This window comes from Equus asinus, chromosome 7 (genome assembly GCF_041296235.1).
Source record: "Equus asinus isolate D_3611 breed Donkey chromosome 7, EquAss-T2T_v2, whole genome shotgun sequence".
NCBI classification, from domain to species: domain Eukaryota; kingdom Metazoa; phylum Chordata; class Mammalia; order Perissodactyla; family Equidae; genus Equus; species Equus asinus.
Genome location: NC_091796.1, coordinates 109,167,839 through 109,184,064, shown reverse-complemented (window position 1 = coordinate 109,184,064; position 16,226 = coordinate 109,167,839).

Sequence of the window (16,226 nt, the reverse complement as noted above, 5' to 3'; positions counted from 1 at the left end):
CGGGGAGCAGACCTGGGTCCCCAGGTGAGGTGCCAGCACCACCACACAGCTGGCAGGAGGGGAGTCAGGAACTCTGGGGCACCCTGGGAGCTGGGGTTTGAGACCTGCCCCTGCCTGGGCCGCCTCCCCCACCCCGGGCCTCCCCTGTGGCCTGGCTGGCAAGGCCTGGGCGCGCCCGGCTCCCTAGAGTTGGCAGGGATCAAAGGGCGGAAAGCCGTCCTCCGCCCTCGCCCACTGAGACAGGAATCCGTGGCCCCGGGGGACGGAATCCACAGCCACATTCTGGGTGCCCTGGTCGCCGCAAGGCAGGGGTGGGGCAGGGCTGGAGAGCCAAGATTGGCACCATGGAGCGTGGGAACCACACTGCTGCCAGCGCCCGGCCTGGCCTGTGGCCTGTACTCCTGCAGCCCACCCTGGAGGGCCTCAAGGGGGTCAAAGGGGGATCCACAATGCCAGGAGGAGGGGAGGGGGTCCCTGAGGGGGTGGGGCCTGGTGACCCTCGCTGCCCAGGGGAGATGCAGCCCCAACCCCACCGGGCACTCTGGGCTGACGGGGCCCAAGGGAGGAAGAGAGTGTTGGGGGGCTGTCCCTGCAAGGGGTCGCTCCGAGCGCCGGGATCCTGGCATAGTCGGATGTGCTCACACATGTGTGCACAGCCTGCGGCAGCTCGCTCTCTGGCGGGAAGGCAGCCCTGCCTGTCCTGGCGGTGGCCCCGGAAGCTCCCCGGGAGGCCTGTTTCCTGCTGGCTAGAGCAGGGCTGAACCACCCTGCAGACCCCGACCCATGGGTGCAAGGTCACCGGCTTGTTGAGATGGCCCCCTTCAGAGGCGCCTGTGCTGGGTAGGGGCGGAGCCCTGTCCCCCAGGGCAGAGACCAACCAGGCACAGCCCAGAGCCGGGGCCCAGTGCTCTGTCTAGCAGTTGGCTCTGCCCAGCCATGGCAATGCCTTCCCACCCCACTTTACAGGGGGGGAAACTGAGGCTCAGAGAGGTGAGGTGACTTTCCCAAAGTCACACAGCAAAGTGGAGGCAGCACAGCAGATTCGAGGTGGACCTGGAGAAACCTCGGAAACCCAGACCTTACACTCCTGAGAGCCAGCGCGGGCGGCAGCCCCTTCTCTGGCCTCAGTTTCCTCACCTGTGAAGTGGGCTCACAGTGGCCACCTGGCAGGGTTCTCAGGAAGCCCAGAAGGCCTTGGCCAGCTGTGAGTCTCTTCTGCCGCCATGCTCACTCCCAGCTCCGATAAGGGGCGCTGATGGCCCTAACCTACATCCGGAGCATGGCACCCTCTGGTGGCCACTGTGGGTGATGTCCCTGTCGTCTGCCCTTGGGTGGAGGCACAGCCTTGACAAGGGGGGTGAGACAGGCCTGAAGAGAGAGGGTGGCCGAGCTGCTGGGCTGGGCCACGCGAGGCCTAGGGAGGCGGCGAAGGTCTGGTCAGGAGCGGGGAGCAGGTCCTGTGGGCAGCTGAAGGCTGCTAGGGCGGAGGGCACTGTCCCCTGGAGGATGGCTGCAGGGGCAGCGGGCACTGGGGCAGGGTCCACCCATGAGAGGCCCCGGGCACGTGACCCCACGGGCCCCAGGGGAGCTCTGATGTTGGGTGTGGACGGCCTGAGGCTCCTGGGCCACGGGGGTGGGGGCGTGAGGGTGGGGGGTTGGATGTGGAGGCCAGTCCCTGAGGGCTTCACTGAGTGCCAGGTCATGCGGGAGGCTCACCTCGCCCCCCACCCCCCCCGCCCCCCACCCTTGTCCTATCTCATCCCCTGGGGCAGCCACCACACCTCTCGCCCAAGAGGCCCCCCAGCGGAGATGTGAATGAGTGAATGGGACACTGATGAGTGAATGAACGAGGAGCCTCACGTGGGCTCCCAGTCCATCTGGGCTCCCCACTTGCCCCAGCCTGGGGTCCAGTCCCAGAGGCTGAGGAATCTGGGGCAGGAGGGACGAGGCTGGAGGTGGGCAGGACTCAGGGGCACCCACCAGCCCCCACAGCACAGAGGGTGGACACAGAGAGGAGCCTTGCATGGCAGAGGTCACACAGCCTCAGTGTGGGCCGGGGCAGCCCATGGGGCTCCTCTGGCCTTTGAACCCAGGGCTGGGCTAGGGTTCGGGCTGGACAGGGGGCACCCCTGCCAGGTCTCTGGACACAGGACAAGGGACAAGTCTTGGCTGTAGCCTTGTGGCCCCTGTTCCTCTGCTATCCCCCCCCCCCCCCGTGAGGGCAGTGGGGTGCAGGGTGTGGGGGGGCTGAGGGGCAGGGCGGGCATGGGAGGGGTCTTTTCCTGCTCGGGGTCAGGCACCTGGCTCTCCCACACACCCCCGGGCATTCCCAGTGTCCCCAAGAGGGGATCTAGGACTCTGGTTCTGGCTGTGACGGGCCCCCTGCAGCCCCCAGCTCCCCATCATGTCTGCCCGCAGGGCCCTTCCTCCCTGGGACCAGTCAATCTGAGGCCTTTGCTGGGTGTCCCCATTCTGGGTGCCTGTGGCCAGTGCCATCAGGGCTGGGGGCTTCCTGGGGATGGCTGTGTGGCTGGCCCCCCTTCCTGGGCTCTGTTGTCACTTGGGACCCCTTTGGCCTGCAGGGTGAGCTGGGCTGAACATCTGTGCTTGGGGCACAGGCCTGCCGTCCCCAGGAGGTAGGCTCCTCGCACCCCCTGCACCCCCCGTACCCCCAGATGGCAAAGTGTTCTTTGGTGAGGGGGACCTGGGGGGGCAGGCTGGGCAAACCTGGGGAGGCCAGCGTCCCCAGGGCTGGCCTCTGAGACCCCACCGTGTTTACACAACTCCCCACCTGAGAAGTGGGATTGACAGAAGTACACAAGTGTGTGCACACACACACACACACTCCTGTGGGCACACACACTATGAGCATGCACACACTCCTGTGGGCACACACACACTCCTGAGGGCACACACACTATGAGCATGCACACACTCCTGTGGGCACACACACACTCCTGTGGGCACACACACACTCCTGTGGGCACACACACTATGAGCATGCACACACTCCTGTGGGCACACACACACACTCCTGTGGGCACACACACACTCCTGAGGGCGCACACACTTTGAGCATGCACACACTCCTGTGGGCACACACACACACTCCTGTGGGCACACACACACTCCTGAGGGCACACACACTATAAGCATGCACACACTCCTGTGGGCACACACACACTCCTGTGGGCACACACACTATGAGCATGCACACACTCCTGTGGGCACACACACACTCCTGTGGGCACACACACTATGAGCATGCACACATTCCTGTGGGCACACACACACACTCCTGTGGGCACACACACACTCCTGAGGGCGCACACACTTTGAGCATGCACACACTCCTGTGGGCACACACACACACTCCTGTGGGCACACACATACTCCTGAGGGCACACACACTATGAGCATGCACACACTCCTGTGGGCACACACACACTCCTGTGGGCACACACACTATGAGCATGCACACACTCCTGTGGGCACACACACACACTCCTGTGGGCACACACACACTCCTGAGGGCGCACACACTTTGAGCATGCACACACTCCTGTGGGCACACACACACACTCCTGTGGGCACACACACACTCCTGAGGGCGCACACACTTTGAGCATGCACACACTCCTGTGGGCACACACACACACTCCTGTGGGCACACACACTATGAGCATGCACACACTCCTGTGGGCACACACACACTCCTGTGGGCACACACACTATGAGCATGCACACACTCCTGTGGGCACACACACACTCCTGTGGGCACACACACTATGAGCATGCACACACTCCTGTGGGCACACACACACACTCCTGTGGGCACACACACACTCCTGAGGGCGCACACACTTTGAGCATGCACACACTCCTGTGGGCACACACACACACTCCTGTGGGCACACACACACTCCTGAGGGCGCACACACTTTGAGCATGCACACACTCCTGTGGGCACACACACACACTCCTGTGGGCACACACACACTCCTGAGGGCGCACACACTTTGAGCATGCACACACTCCTGTGGGCACATAGACACACATGCACACTTGCATGAGCACACATTCTCACCAGCAGACACCTTTACACATGAAGGCACACAGGGCACACACTTATATGACACACCTGCACATGCACACACGTGTGAGTGCAGCCCAGGGGAGGGGTAGGAGAGGTGGGCTCTGTGGTGCCGGCCCTCCTAGCCTCAGTTTCCCCTCCATGGTCGTTGTAACAAGGGCCCGTACTGAGCGTTTACCAGGCACTGTTGCAGACGGCCCGTGTATCAACTGAATCCTCAGGAATCATCGTATGATGCAAGTAATGCCCTTTTCACAGATGAGGAAACTGAGGCACAGGCCAATTGGTAATGTGCCCCAGCTGCTGGAATTCAGACGCAGGGCCCCGAGGCAGTTGTCGGTGGCTGTGGGCTGAGAGGGCCGCTGCCCAGAGGGTAGCCCTGTGCCGGAGGAGGTCGTGCGCTCGCCTGGTCCGCCAGCCTGGCCCACGTCCGCTGCTCGCTGGCGCAGGCCCAGGGCGGTGGGGTCGCCCCGACGCGGCCCCCCTGGAGTTCCAGGCACGAGCGGCAGCGCGCTGGGCTTTCCCTGCCCTGGCCACTTCGGCCCACGCGGCGGTGGCGCGGAGAGCTGGATTCGGGAGGGGCAGGGCGCCCGGGGTTCTGGCGGGGCCCCCACCCTGTACCCCCAGAGCGGCCCTGGCGGCGCCCGTCTCCCCTCAGCCCCCTCCCAGTCTCTGCGCCCCTGGGGCTCGCCATTTCCCCGGGGAGCGGGCGGGGCAGGGCCGGCGCGGGACGGCTCCGCGGGGGGAGGGGGCGTTCCGGGAGGGGGCCTGGGGCGCCCGGACGCCTTGCCTCTGGGTGCCGGCATGTGCCCAGGGATCCTCATTACCTTAGGGGGCAGGCCCTGCGCTGCCAGACAGATGAGGGCCTGCGGCTCGGTGACGCACCCCAAGGTCACGAACGACAGCCTGTTTCTGTGCAAACCCCTATTGAGTCGGGGGGCGGCATCTGCGGCTTCGGTGCGAATCCCAGCTGTGCCTCGATTTTCGCATCTGGCGAATGGGAACAATAGCAGTACCGACCTCACAGGGCTATTGTGCAAATAAAAGAGAAGACGGTGAATGTCCTTTGTGCTCGGGAGTGGGTCCTGCCTCAGAACCCGGCCGCGGCACCCCTCCTGCGCCCGGGGCGTGCAGGGACCCCAGGATACCCTGTGTGGGCCAAGCCCTCTAGGACCAGGCCGGAGAGCAGAGATGCAGGCCGGGGGCCGGCTTGCCCCGCCCGCCCTGGCTCGCTCCGGGGGTGTCTGAAGCCCCCTCCAGGCCGCAAGGACCGCAGTCTCCCCGCTCGCCCCAGGCCTGCCCGGGCGCTGCTTTGTCAGCAGCCTCCACAGGCCCCGGCGCGCCCAGGCCCGCCGCGTGGCGAGGGGTGCGCGCCGCCGCCAGGCTGCCCCGCCTGCCCCGAGCCTGCCCCGAGCCTGCCCCGCCGGGCGGGGCCGGGCCGCGACGGGGGCGAGGAGGTGGTGGTGGAGGGAACAGGGAGGCTCCAAGCCGGAGCAGGGCGCTGGGAGGCTCCGGGACGGGGCGCGGGGGGGCGGTGTGGAGCGGGCGGGGAAATGGGGGGGAACAGGTAGGTGCTGGTCGGGGAGGAAGAGACAAGAAGTTTCGGACGGCGCTGGGGGTGGGGGGTCATGGGACCTCCGGGTGTAGATGGGGCGGGGAGGAGGGAAGGGAGCGGGAAACCGCGGGATCCGCGATGGGGGCGGGGGAGCTCCGGGACCCCAGAGCCAGCCGAGCGCTCCTCTCGGGCAGCCGGACGCCGCGCCGCTCCCTGCGCACCGCAGCGCCCCAGACCTGCTCGCCTGGGCGCGGCACGCCCCTTTCACTGCCGGGGAAGCCAAGGCTCCCGGTCTGCAGTGCTCTGGCGCGGGGAGGGGATTTGTGGCCGAGGGAGCCGTCCCAGCGCACGGGGTGCCGAGGGTGCCCCCGAGCAGAGGATGCTGGAACGCTGGCGGCACTGCGGGGAGAAGCGAGCCCCGAGCGTTCGCTGAGCCGGTGGTCTTGGGAGCACCACCTACCTTCCTCTGCTCCTCACTGTCCCTCCCAGGCAGAGGCGCGAGGCTGAGACAGGGAGGCGCCGGCGCCCGCCGGGCCGGCCTGGAGCGACCCCCGAGCGAGGCGCGGCGGGCGCAGCGCAGGCAGCGGCCACCAGGAGGCAGGGCAGCGCAGGGACTGGCGGCGGCTGCGGGGGCCGGGAGCTGATCAGACCTACCCCACCCCTTCCCGGAGCGGCCTGGTGGGATCACAGATGGGGACCCGGGCCCCTGACATCTCGCCTCATCTTGGAGTCCCCGTGGAGGAGGGGGACAGGAGGCGGCTATTTTGAGGCACTAAACGGAAGAAACTTGAGGTTTCCCAGCTCTGCCTCTATGAGATGACCTTAAGCAACTTGCTCAGGCTCCCTGTGCTTTCATTGCCCCTATGAAGATGGGGGGTGGGGAGAAGAGAATTCCCAAGTGGCTGATCCTCCTTATCAGGGGGAAAAGTGGGCTGTGGGGGAGCCCCCTCTCTGACCAGGAGAAGGGCTGACCACTGGCTGAGCTGGGGTGGAGGGGCAAGGTGTGCCCTGGGCTCAGCTGAGGGAGTGGCTGAGCCAGGAGAGGGTCATCTGGGACCAGAGGCCCTTGACCTGAGCCTGGGGGCCATACAGGTCAGGGTCCATCCAGGGGGGCCCAGGGCTGGGCATCTGGGAGGGAGCATCTCCTATCAGGGCTTGGCCACTCCCAGATGGGGGGGCCTCTGAGCGTCCTCAGACCCAGCCCCCTCCCCAGCAGCTCTGGCCAGGAGGGCCTGGCTGGCCCGGTTGTGCCTCCTGTCCCAGGTCCTGGGGCTTGGCAGGAATGTGGGCCAGTCTCCCCACAGACCCGCTCGTGGCCCCATGGGAGGGATGGGGGTGGGGTGCAGTTGCTGAGGGCTTTACACCTCCCTGTGCAGGAAGAGCAGGAGAGGGGGTGCCAGGGGACAGACGTCTGGGGCCTCGGGCCAGCTTGAGCTGCCTTCCTGCCCACTGGGGACACTGAGGCTGGGAGGCCAGTTCCTGGCGGGGCATTCCTCCCTGCTGTGTGATGGGGGAACTTCAGTCACTGCAGAGAAAGAGCTGGGAGACTTTCTGCCTGAGGGTGACTGGGGGATTCCCTGAATCAAGAAACTTTCCAGCAGGTGGGAGCCTGGGTCCTTAGTCATTCAGTGTCTGGGGCACAGAGCGGGAGGGGGGAGCCCAGGCCACAGCAGTTTCCCCACCCCATCAAAGCTCAGCTGCAGCACCACCCTGAGGGCACTGCATCCGGAGCAGGCCTCTCCTCCACTGGGTGCTGCCGGCCTCCAGCCGGGGCCCCTGCCCTGACACCCACCCTCCCAGGCCCAGCTCGTGGGGGGAGGAGCAGCTCAGCCTGGACTCCCCTCGTCCGTCCAGCCATGGCTTTGCCTGGAGTCCTGCCCTCACTCGGAAGGAGCACAAGGTCATCTTCTGGAGTGAGTGGCCTTTCCAGCTTCTGGCTGCCAGCAGCAGGGCCTGTGGCCCCAAACTGGCAGCTTCCCTCCTCTGTATGCGGGCACAGAACTCGGGGGCTGTGGATAGGGAAGGGCCAGAGGATCGGGTCGCAGACGCCGCCCAAGGCTGGCCCTCCTTTCCTCCCCTGCTGGTGTTCTGGGGCTAGTCCAGGGCCAGGTGGGGAGCAGGGGTGAGGGCAAACGAGTCTCAGAGCGTGGCGGGGTGTGGCAGCTGTGGGGATGTGGGACACGAGGGGAGAGACAGGCCTGGGTCCCCAGGAAGCCCCCAGCCGGTCCCTGGCCCCTGCTGCCAGCAGAGGGCCGCATGAGACACAGACCTCGGGCGACCCCAGACCTGGACCGAATGGAATCATGGAACCCTGGAAGCCACAAGGTGTGGCAGCCCCAAGACTATGGTTTAATAAGTGTGATCAGCAAACAGATGTCTCCCAGCCTCGGGACGCGGCCCCTGGGCATCACATCACAGGGCAGGGTGGACACTGTAGCATCCTCCCCATCCTGAGGAATGCACAACCATTTGATGGCAGAAAAAGTTGTCACAGACCCCTGGGTGGGCTGAAGTGATATTTATTATGGAGTAACTTAAACAGATGTGTCCAAACCCAGAATCCACACTCCCTTCTACGCTCAAGGCCTGCCCACCTGCCCCTCGCCTGCCCACCTCACTCCCACCCTGAGTCCCAACCATCGAGGCCTCAGCCTTTCCTAAGCCCCACCCTCCCGCCCACAGGACTTGGCTTCATGTCACCTGCAGAGAACCCTTTTCTGAGCCTGTGCAGTGAAGGGTTAACTCAGCAGACCTGGGCGTCCACACCCTGCACAATCCAAACAAAGGTTTGATCCTTGCCTGGCTCCTAGGAGGCAACCTCTGATCCCTTGGAATGCCCAAGGTGCCTGTCCTCAGCCCACGGGGGGCCCCTGGGTGGGTGGCAAGCAGACAGCAGCAATTTGTGGCAGTCCAAGGATCCAGCTGTCCGGTCTCTCTCCTTTGGTGTCCCATTCGCCAGGGCGCAGGGCTTAGAAGCGGTACCCTCAGTTGCAGTCAGCTTCCCAGATAAGAAGGTGAGGCTTGTAGGAAAAAGGGAGGGGGTGGAGTGGATGGATAGAGATTCGGGTGGATAGGTGGATAGATAGATGGATGGATGAGGGGAGGGAGGGGTAGATGGATGGATAAATGGATAGAGGGGTAGATAAAAGGATAGAGAAATGGATGGATGGATAGAGGGAGGGAGGAATAGAGGAGTGGGTGGATGGATGGATGGAGGGAGGAATACAAGAGTGGGTGGATGGATGGATGAATGGATGGAGGGATGGAGGGATGGATGGTTGAATGGATGGAGGGATGGAGGGATGGAGGGATGGAGAGATGCGTTGGAAGAACAAGTACAGAAGTTGTTGACTGTAGGATGTAAGTGGTGGCTATGATTCTTTTAACTGTGCTGTGTTTGGAAATCTAACCCAATGTTGGGGAAATTGTTGTGGACAAGCACTGTACCACGTACACACACACACACACACACACACTCACAGCTAAACTCGTGAGCTGAAGAAGAGATCATAATAGAAACTTTAAAATACCTAGAACTGAGTGACAATGAAAACACTGCACATCCAGACTTGTAGGGGCAGCAAAAGGGGTGCTTCCAGGGAGATGGTTGCAGACTCTTCCGTGGAAGAGAAGGCAGCCTCAGGAGCTGTCAGCCTGTCAGCTGAGTCCCCTCTCAAGACGTTAGGGGCCAGCGTAGGGGAGGGACTGACACAAAGGGTGGGAGGGAGTTTGGGGGGATGGGAGTGTCCTAGCTGAGTCGTGCTAGCAGTCCCACAACCGATGCGTTTGTGGACAGTCACAACTGTACACCTGAAGGGGTGACCGCACTGTAATGGGCTCTCCCTGACTTTAGTAATTAAAAAAAGGGCGTTGGGGACGAAACCAGAATTAGCCCAAAGAAAGTTGAAAAACATGTAAAAATAAGATTGGAGCCCAATGAAATAAAAGTGCAATAGAGAAGGTCAGTGAAGACAGCTGAGTTCTCTGAAAAAATTAAACCAACAAAACGGACCAACTTCCAGGAATAATAAAGAAAAGAAAAGAAACAAGTAACACGAATCAAAGAGAGGATATAACTGTCGATCTAAAAGATAATGAAACCACAGACAGGCAGATGTGTATATATGTATCAAACCATATATCAGATAAAGGACTTGTATTCAGAATACATAAAGAACTCTGAGAATTCAACTGTAAAGAAACAAATAACCCAATTTCAAAATGGGCTAAAGATCTAAACACAGCACTGAGGAAGGTCCCACACAGATGATGGCAAATACGCACATGAGGAGGCGCTCCCCATCATCCGTCGTTAGGCAAATGCAAATTAAAACCGCAGTGCAGCACGGCTGCACACCCACCAGGACGGCTACGAATAATTAAAGGAATAAAATGGCAATACCACCTGCTGTTGATGACGAAGCAAAGGAATACTCACGGCCGGCCAGTGAGGGTGCTGCGGGGGCAGCCGCTGCGGAGAAGAGCCCAGTGGCTTCTCACCATCCGTGACCCTGGAGTTCCACTCCCAGGTCTTTACTCAATAGAAATGAAGACGTGCGTTCATTCAAAAGCCTATACATGAATCTTTTTTTTGTTGTTAATGAATGGCACCTGAGCTAACATCTGTTGCCAATCTTCTTCTTTTTTTCTTCTTCTCCCCAAAAGCCCCCAGTACATAGCTGCATATTCTAGTTGTAGGTCCCTCTGGTTGTGCTATGTGGGACACTGCCTCAGCATGGCTTGATGAGTGGTGCCATGTCCACAGCCAGGATCTGAACCGACGAAACCCTGGGCCACCGAAGTGGAGCATGTGAGCTTAACCACTCGGCCACGGGGCCGGCCTCTACATGAATCTTTATAGCAGCTTTATATATAATCACCCAAATTGGAAAAAACCAGCTGTTCTTCAGCTGGTGAAAGACAGCGAACTGGGGTCCCTGGTGACATGGATTACCATTCAGCCATAAGAAGGACGTTGCTGTCTGTGTGCACAACGTGGATGAATCTCAAAGGCATTTTCTGGGGGAAAGACGCCAGATCCAAAAGGCCCTATAACACCCTTGATATGACACTCGGGAAAAGGCAAACCTGGAGAGAGGGACTAGCCAAGGGTTGGGGTGGGGGAGGCTTGACCACAAGGGGGCAGCATGGGGAACTTTGGGGGTGATGGTGCTGTTCTGCACCATGGCTGGGGCAGTAGGTACGCAACTGTATGCCTTTGTCAAAACCATAGACCTGACCATTATAGAGCGAATTTTATGGTATTAAATTTAAAAGTTTGAAAATGTAAAAAGATCAATTCCAAAGACGGGATAATAGGAAAACACAGTAAACAAGTGTATGTCAACATTTCTGAAAACACAGATGAAATGGATAAATTATTAGAAAAATAGAGCAGACTGGAAGAAATAAAAAGCTTGAATAGTCCTATGACTAGCAAATCAAGCGAAGCAAATTTTAAGTCTTCGCACACAGACACTTGCCGCTGGAAGGAGCCAGTTTGCAACTGAAGACACGGAGGACAGAGGACGCGCCCCAGAGCCGGAGCAGGGTCGCTCTCCTGAGCATGTTTGATGGGCGGTGCTCGGCTCCACCGGGCAGAGAGGAGGCAGAGAGCCTAGCCCCACGGCCGGAGCTTGAACCCATGGCTGCAGCTGGGACGGAAGCCTGTCCACTGACCCCTAAGCTGGGGTTTCTGAGGTTCAGCCTGGGACCACAGGCAGTTAGATCCCAGCCTGCTGTGACAACTGAAGGTGAGATAGCACCCTGAGGGGCAGCGGAAGGTGACAGTAGTGCTCCGACTTCTAGAATGGCTCTGTCACCTGTCACCTCTCCTTGCAGGAGAGCCTCAGGGTGGACAGCCGGCATCAGGAATCAGCGAGGGCCCGAGGCTTGTGGGGTGGCCCACAGCCACCAACAATAAAGGAAAGTTTGCAGTGGAGCCGGGGTCCCTTTTTGCACAATAAGGTTAGAATATTAATTTCCTAGGCAGCCCTGGTGGTCTGGTGGTTAAGATCCAGCCTTCTCACCACGGCCTCCCCAGGGTCATTTTACAGTCAGGGAACCACAACCCCCGTCTGTCGGGTGTCACACTGCAGCAGCTGTGTTGATGAGGTGCTGAAAACTCTGCCACTGCTGTTTCCAACACCAGCAGGGTCACCCTTGGTGGACAGGTTTCAGTGGAGCTTCCAGACAAGACAGACTAGAAAGAAGGACCTGGCCACCCACTTCTGAAGACACTGGCCATGAAAGCCCTGTGAACAGCAGAGGGGCATGTCTGATACAGCGCCGGAAGGTGGGAGGATGGTGCAGAAGGACCGGCAGGTTCCCTCGGCTGTGCACAGGGCGCTCGGAGTGGGGATCCACCCAATGCACTCACAATTAATTAATTTCCTGGGCAGGACACACCCTGGGGGCGGACAAGGAGCGCTGTCTGCGCAGAGTGAGCAGGATGGGCTGCCTGAGAGAACCGACCCCGAGGGGTCCAACCTGCAAAGGAACAAGTAAAACCTCTGTTTGCAGGTGATGTGATCCCACATGCAGAAAACTCTAAGGGTTCCACAAAAAAACCTGTTAGAACCAAGTCAGCAACATAGCAGGAGACAAAGTCAACGCTCAGAAACCCGTGGCATTTCGGCGTTTTGGCATTTCTGTACATCCTAAGGAACAATGGGAAAGGATGTGAAGAAATCGGTTCCATCTTCAATAGCATCAAAAAGAATAAGATACTTGGGAATTAACTTACCCAAGGAGATGAGAGACTTGCATGATGAAAACGCCAAGTCTTTGTTGAAAGAATTAAAGACACAAATGAGTGGGAACACATTAGTGCTCGTGGGTCGGAGGACTTGCTGATGTCAGGACGGCACACCCCCAAAGCCACCCACAGATTCATGGCAGTCCCTATCAAAACCCTGGTGCCATTTTCTGCAGAAATAGAAAAGTCTGTCCTAAGATTCACATGGACTCTCAAGGGATGCCAAGTAGCTGCGGAAATTGACCCTCCTGGCTGCCTCCCCATCTCCCTGCGGCCGGCCGAGACCAAGGGCGAGGGAACAAGGAGCAGGTGCAGGAAGGAAGCCAGATCAGGGGGCAGAGACCTGGGGAGGCTTGATGCCACTCTCCTGGCTCAGTATGGCCCCCGCTCATCCTCCAGCCCTGCCTCTCCCTTCCCAAGGGGCAGTAGGGTGGTTCTGCCCCACAGTCCCACCCACACGCTGAGCGTTTTGCAGATGCCAGCTCACCACCTGGGGGTCTGACCTCACCCTGACTCTGCCTCGAGGGAGCCAAGCCCAGAGAAGCCGGGCAGCCCGCCCCAGTCACACAGCAGGAAGGTGGGCCCCAGGAGTCCTGAGCACAGTCCATGCTCCTCCTGGTTTACCTGGAGCCCCGTGCCAGGGTTCCTGTGTGTTCATGTGTGTGTCTGTGGGCGAGTGTGTGCACGCGTGTGCGTGAATGCATGCACAGGGGTGCACCTGTGTTTATTTGTGTCTGTAAGTGTGCAAGCGTGTGTAAAGAGGAACAAGCCTTAATCTCGAGGGCAGGCGAGCGGGTGGAAGGCGTGAGTGGGGATTGCGGCCTGGTCCAGGTGGGTGTATGGTTGCCCTTCGCCTGGAAGGAAGCCTGGGTGGGCAGGTGACAGGCAAAGGGTGTAAAGTCTGCAGCTGCCAGACAGGACATGGAGGAGGAGCTTCCTCTGCTGCCCCAGGAGCCCATCAGACCTGAGTGGAGGCGATGGCTGTGCGAGTGTGCACACACACACTTACACGCACACGCATGTTCCCTCCGCCTTCCAGGTCCTGCCTGGACCCTCCCAGCCCTGTGTGTTACCTCTTCAGTGGGTCTCCTGCAGTCCCGCTTGCCCTCTGGTCTGGCCATCTCAGCGTGGGCAGGTGACTGGGCAGTGCCAGCCTTGCTTGGCCTCTGAAGCCCTGGGACCCTCCAGACCCTCAGCCCCCAGAGTCTGCTAGGGCACCCCTCCGTGCCCCTCCGTGCCCCTGGGCATGGCCGTCTGCTTGACAATGCCCAGCTCCCCCGCTGCCTCCTCTCCTACCCACATCCTGTGGGCCCCTGACCCCCTCCACCTTGCCTCCCCTCTGACTCCTGGCCCCGGGGTCTCAGGCCCGGACACCGCCCCGGCCTTCCCTCCGTCCTCTGGCCTCTGCCCTCACCCTGACCCCCGCAGAGCAGCACACGACCTGAGCTCGCCAGCCCTGGAAGACAGGCTTATAGTCCCAGCCTTGCACGCTCTGTGCCCCCCGCCTCGACGACGCCCTCCCCGGCCTCAGTGGCTCAGCCCAGGCCCAGGTGCCACTGCAGTGCTTCTGGCCACGCTCCAGGATTGTGGCCACACTCCCAGGGTGGTACCAGCCGCCATGAGGGGCCCCTCCTCCAGCTGTGGGCCTCTGGAGGGCCGAGACTGCCCCTTAAGAACCTGCCCAGGGCAGTGCACACAGCAGGCGCTCAGGAAGTGTGTGCTTGGTCGAGCTGGTGGCCAGACTGAGCCAGGGCCGTCTTCCTCCCCCCAGCCCAGCAGCTTTGGGCCCCACCTGGGGTGTCACCTGAACTGCTGGGAGCTGAAGTTGGCTGGAGCCCCGACACTCTGCAGAGGAAACCAGATTGTTTCCGGAGTGAGTGGTGCACTCACATGTCGGCCCAGGTGTTTTTCTATGTGGGGCTCTGTCTCCCCGGCGTCTGTCTGGGGAGGTGTTGTGACGGGGCTCAGGAGGGGCGGGGAGGGTGTGAAGGGGAGGGGTGTGGAGGGGCTAGACGAGGAGGGGCGGGGAGCCTCACAGCAGTGCCCACAACAGCCCTTCGGTTGTAGCAGAGGGTTACAGGTGGAGGAGGGGACCCAGGGTTCCAGAACCCCTGGGCGGCTGAAGGCCCTGTGGCACGCTCTTGCTGCCGTGGAGCGCCAGGGCTGGTCTCACCATCCAGGCCCCGTGGACGGCCTGCCTGGGCCTTGGCTGCCAGCTTGGAGTCCGCAGTTTCAGGGCTTCCCGAGGGCTGGGGGGTCGGGGGGGATCAGGGGCAGCCCCTCTCGGCAGGGCCATGCCCCTTCAACTGCTCAGCGGCAGCCTGGGTCCCCCGCCACCCTCCTCACCTGGGAGAGTCAGAGCGATTCCTAAAAGAGGACCTACTCCCGGGGCCGAGCGGTTCAGGTCATGCACTGCACTTCCGCGGCCCGGGGTTCACAGGTCTGGGTCTTGGCCGTGGACCTAGCACCGCTCATCAAGCCACAGTGAGGCGGTGTCCCACACAGAGGAACTGGAAGGACTTACAATATGATACACAACTGTGTACTAGGGCTTTGGGGAGAAAAAACAAAAAAGAGGAAGATTGGCATCAGATGTTAGCTCAGGGCCCATCTTCCTCACCAACAGATAAACAAACAAACAAATAAACAAATAAATAAAAGAGGACCTGCTCCCCACCCTGACCCGGCTGCCCACAGGCCATCGGGGCTCCCTACCCTGGCACCGTGGACATTTGGGCCTGACGAGTCTTTGTGGTGGGGAGGGGCTGTCCTGGGCATTATGGAATGTTAGCATCATCCTCAGTCTCCCCCAACTCGAGGCCAGGAGCACCCCACCACTGTTGTAAAACCCACAAATGTCCCCGGGAGGCTCCACATCCCCTGGGAAGCTCCATGCCCCTGGGGGCGAAATTGCCCTGGTTTGGGGCCACGGGATGGGGGTTGCAAGTGAGGCCTGGCCAGTGTCTGGAGGCAGAAGGAATCCAGCTGGAAGGATCTGGTTCTCATTTCGGTTCTGCTACCAACCTTGGACGATGTGAGAAGCTGGAACTCGAGCTGCAGAAGGGGCAGGCGCTCAGACCTGGGTCTGAGCAGCACCACGTTGCAGGAGAGGCGCTCGAGCTGACTCTCCCTTTCCATCTTACCTCTCCGCCGGGCGCCAGGACAGTGCTCTGAGTGGTGGGGGAGTGGGGGAGACAGGAAAAAGGGTCCCACGCCTGCCTTTCTGCATCCCCCCCAGGCACACGCTGACCCGCCCAGGAGAGACTACTGGACAGAGGTGATGCTGCCATCCCTCCCAGGGAGGCTGGGGGTGGCCCTGGTCTTTAGGACCCTTCCTGTGTCAAGGGACATTTAGGATAAAACAAACAGCTCTTGAAGGCCATTGAGAGTGGACAACAAGGGCCCCAAGGGCCGCCCTCCCAGGAGGAGCCGGGAGGCTGCAGGGTCAGTGCAGGGTCTGGGGCTGGGGTCTGGGAGAGCAGTGGGGCTGGGGAGGGCAGGGGTCCCTTTCCAGGGTGGAGGAGCATATCTACCCCTGCTCTGGGACTGGCATACAGCGGGCACTTAATGAAACAGCTGTTGATGGAGGAAATGGCTTCCTCCTGTTGCCGTGTGGTCCTGTCCCGTCCTAGAGAGAGGCTGGCCCCGCCTGGCTCCTCCAGTGGGCCTGGGAGCTGGCCCTGGATGGGGTGAGCGCCTTGCTGGTTCGCGGTCCCTGGTGGGGTGTGCTGAATACCGCAGGGACTATGCCTGGGGTCTGCCTGCCGAGGCTCCCTCCCAGGGGAGGCCAGGCACAGCCCCAGGGCAGGGGAGACACAGGA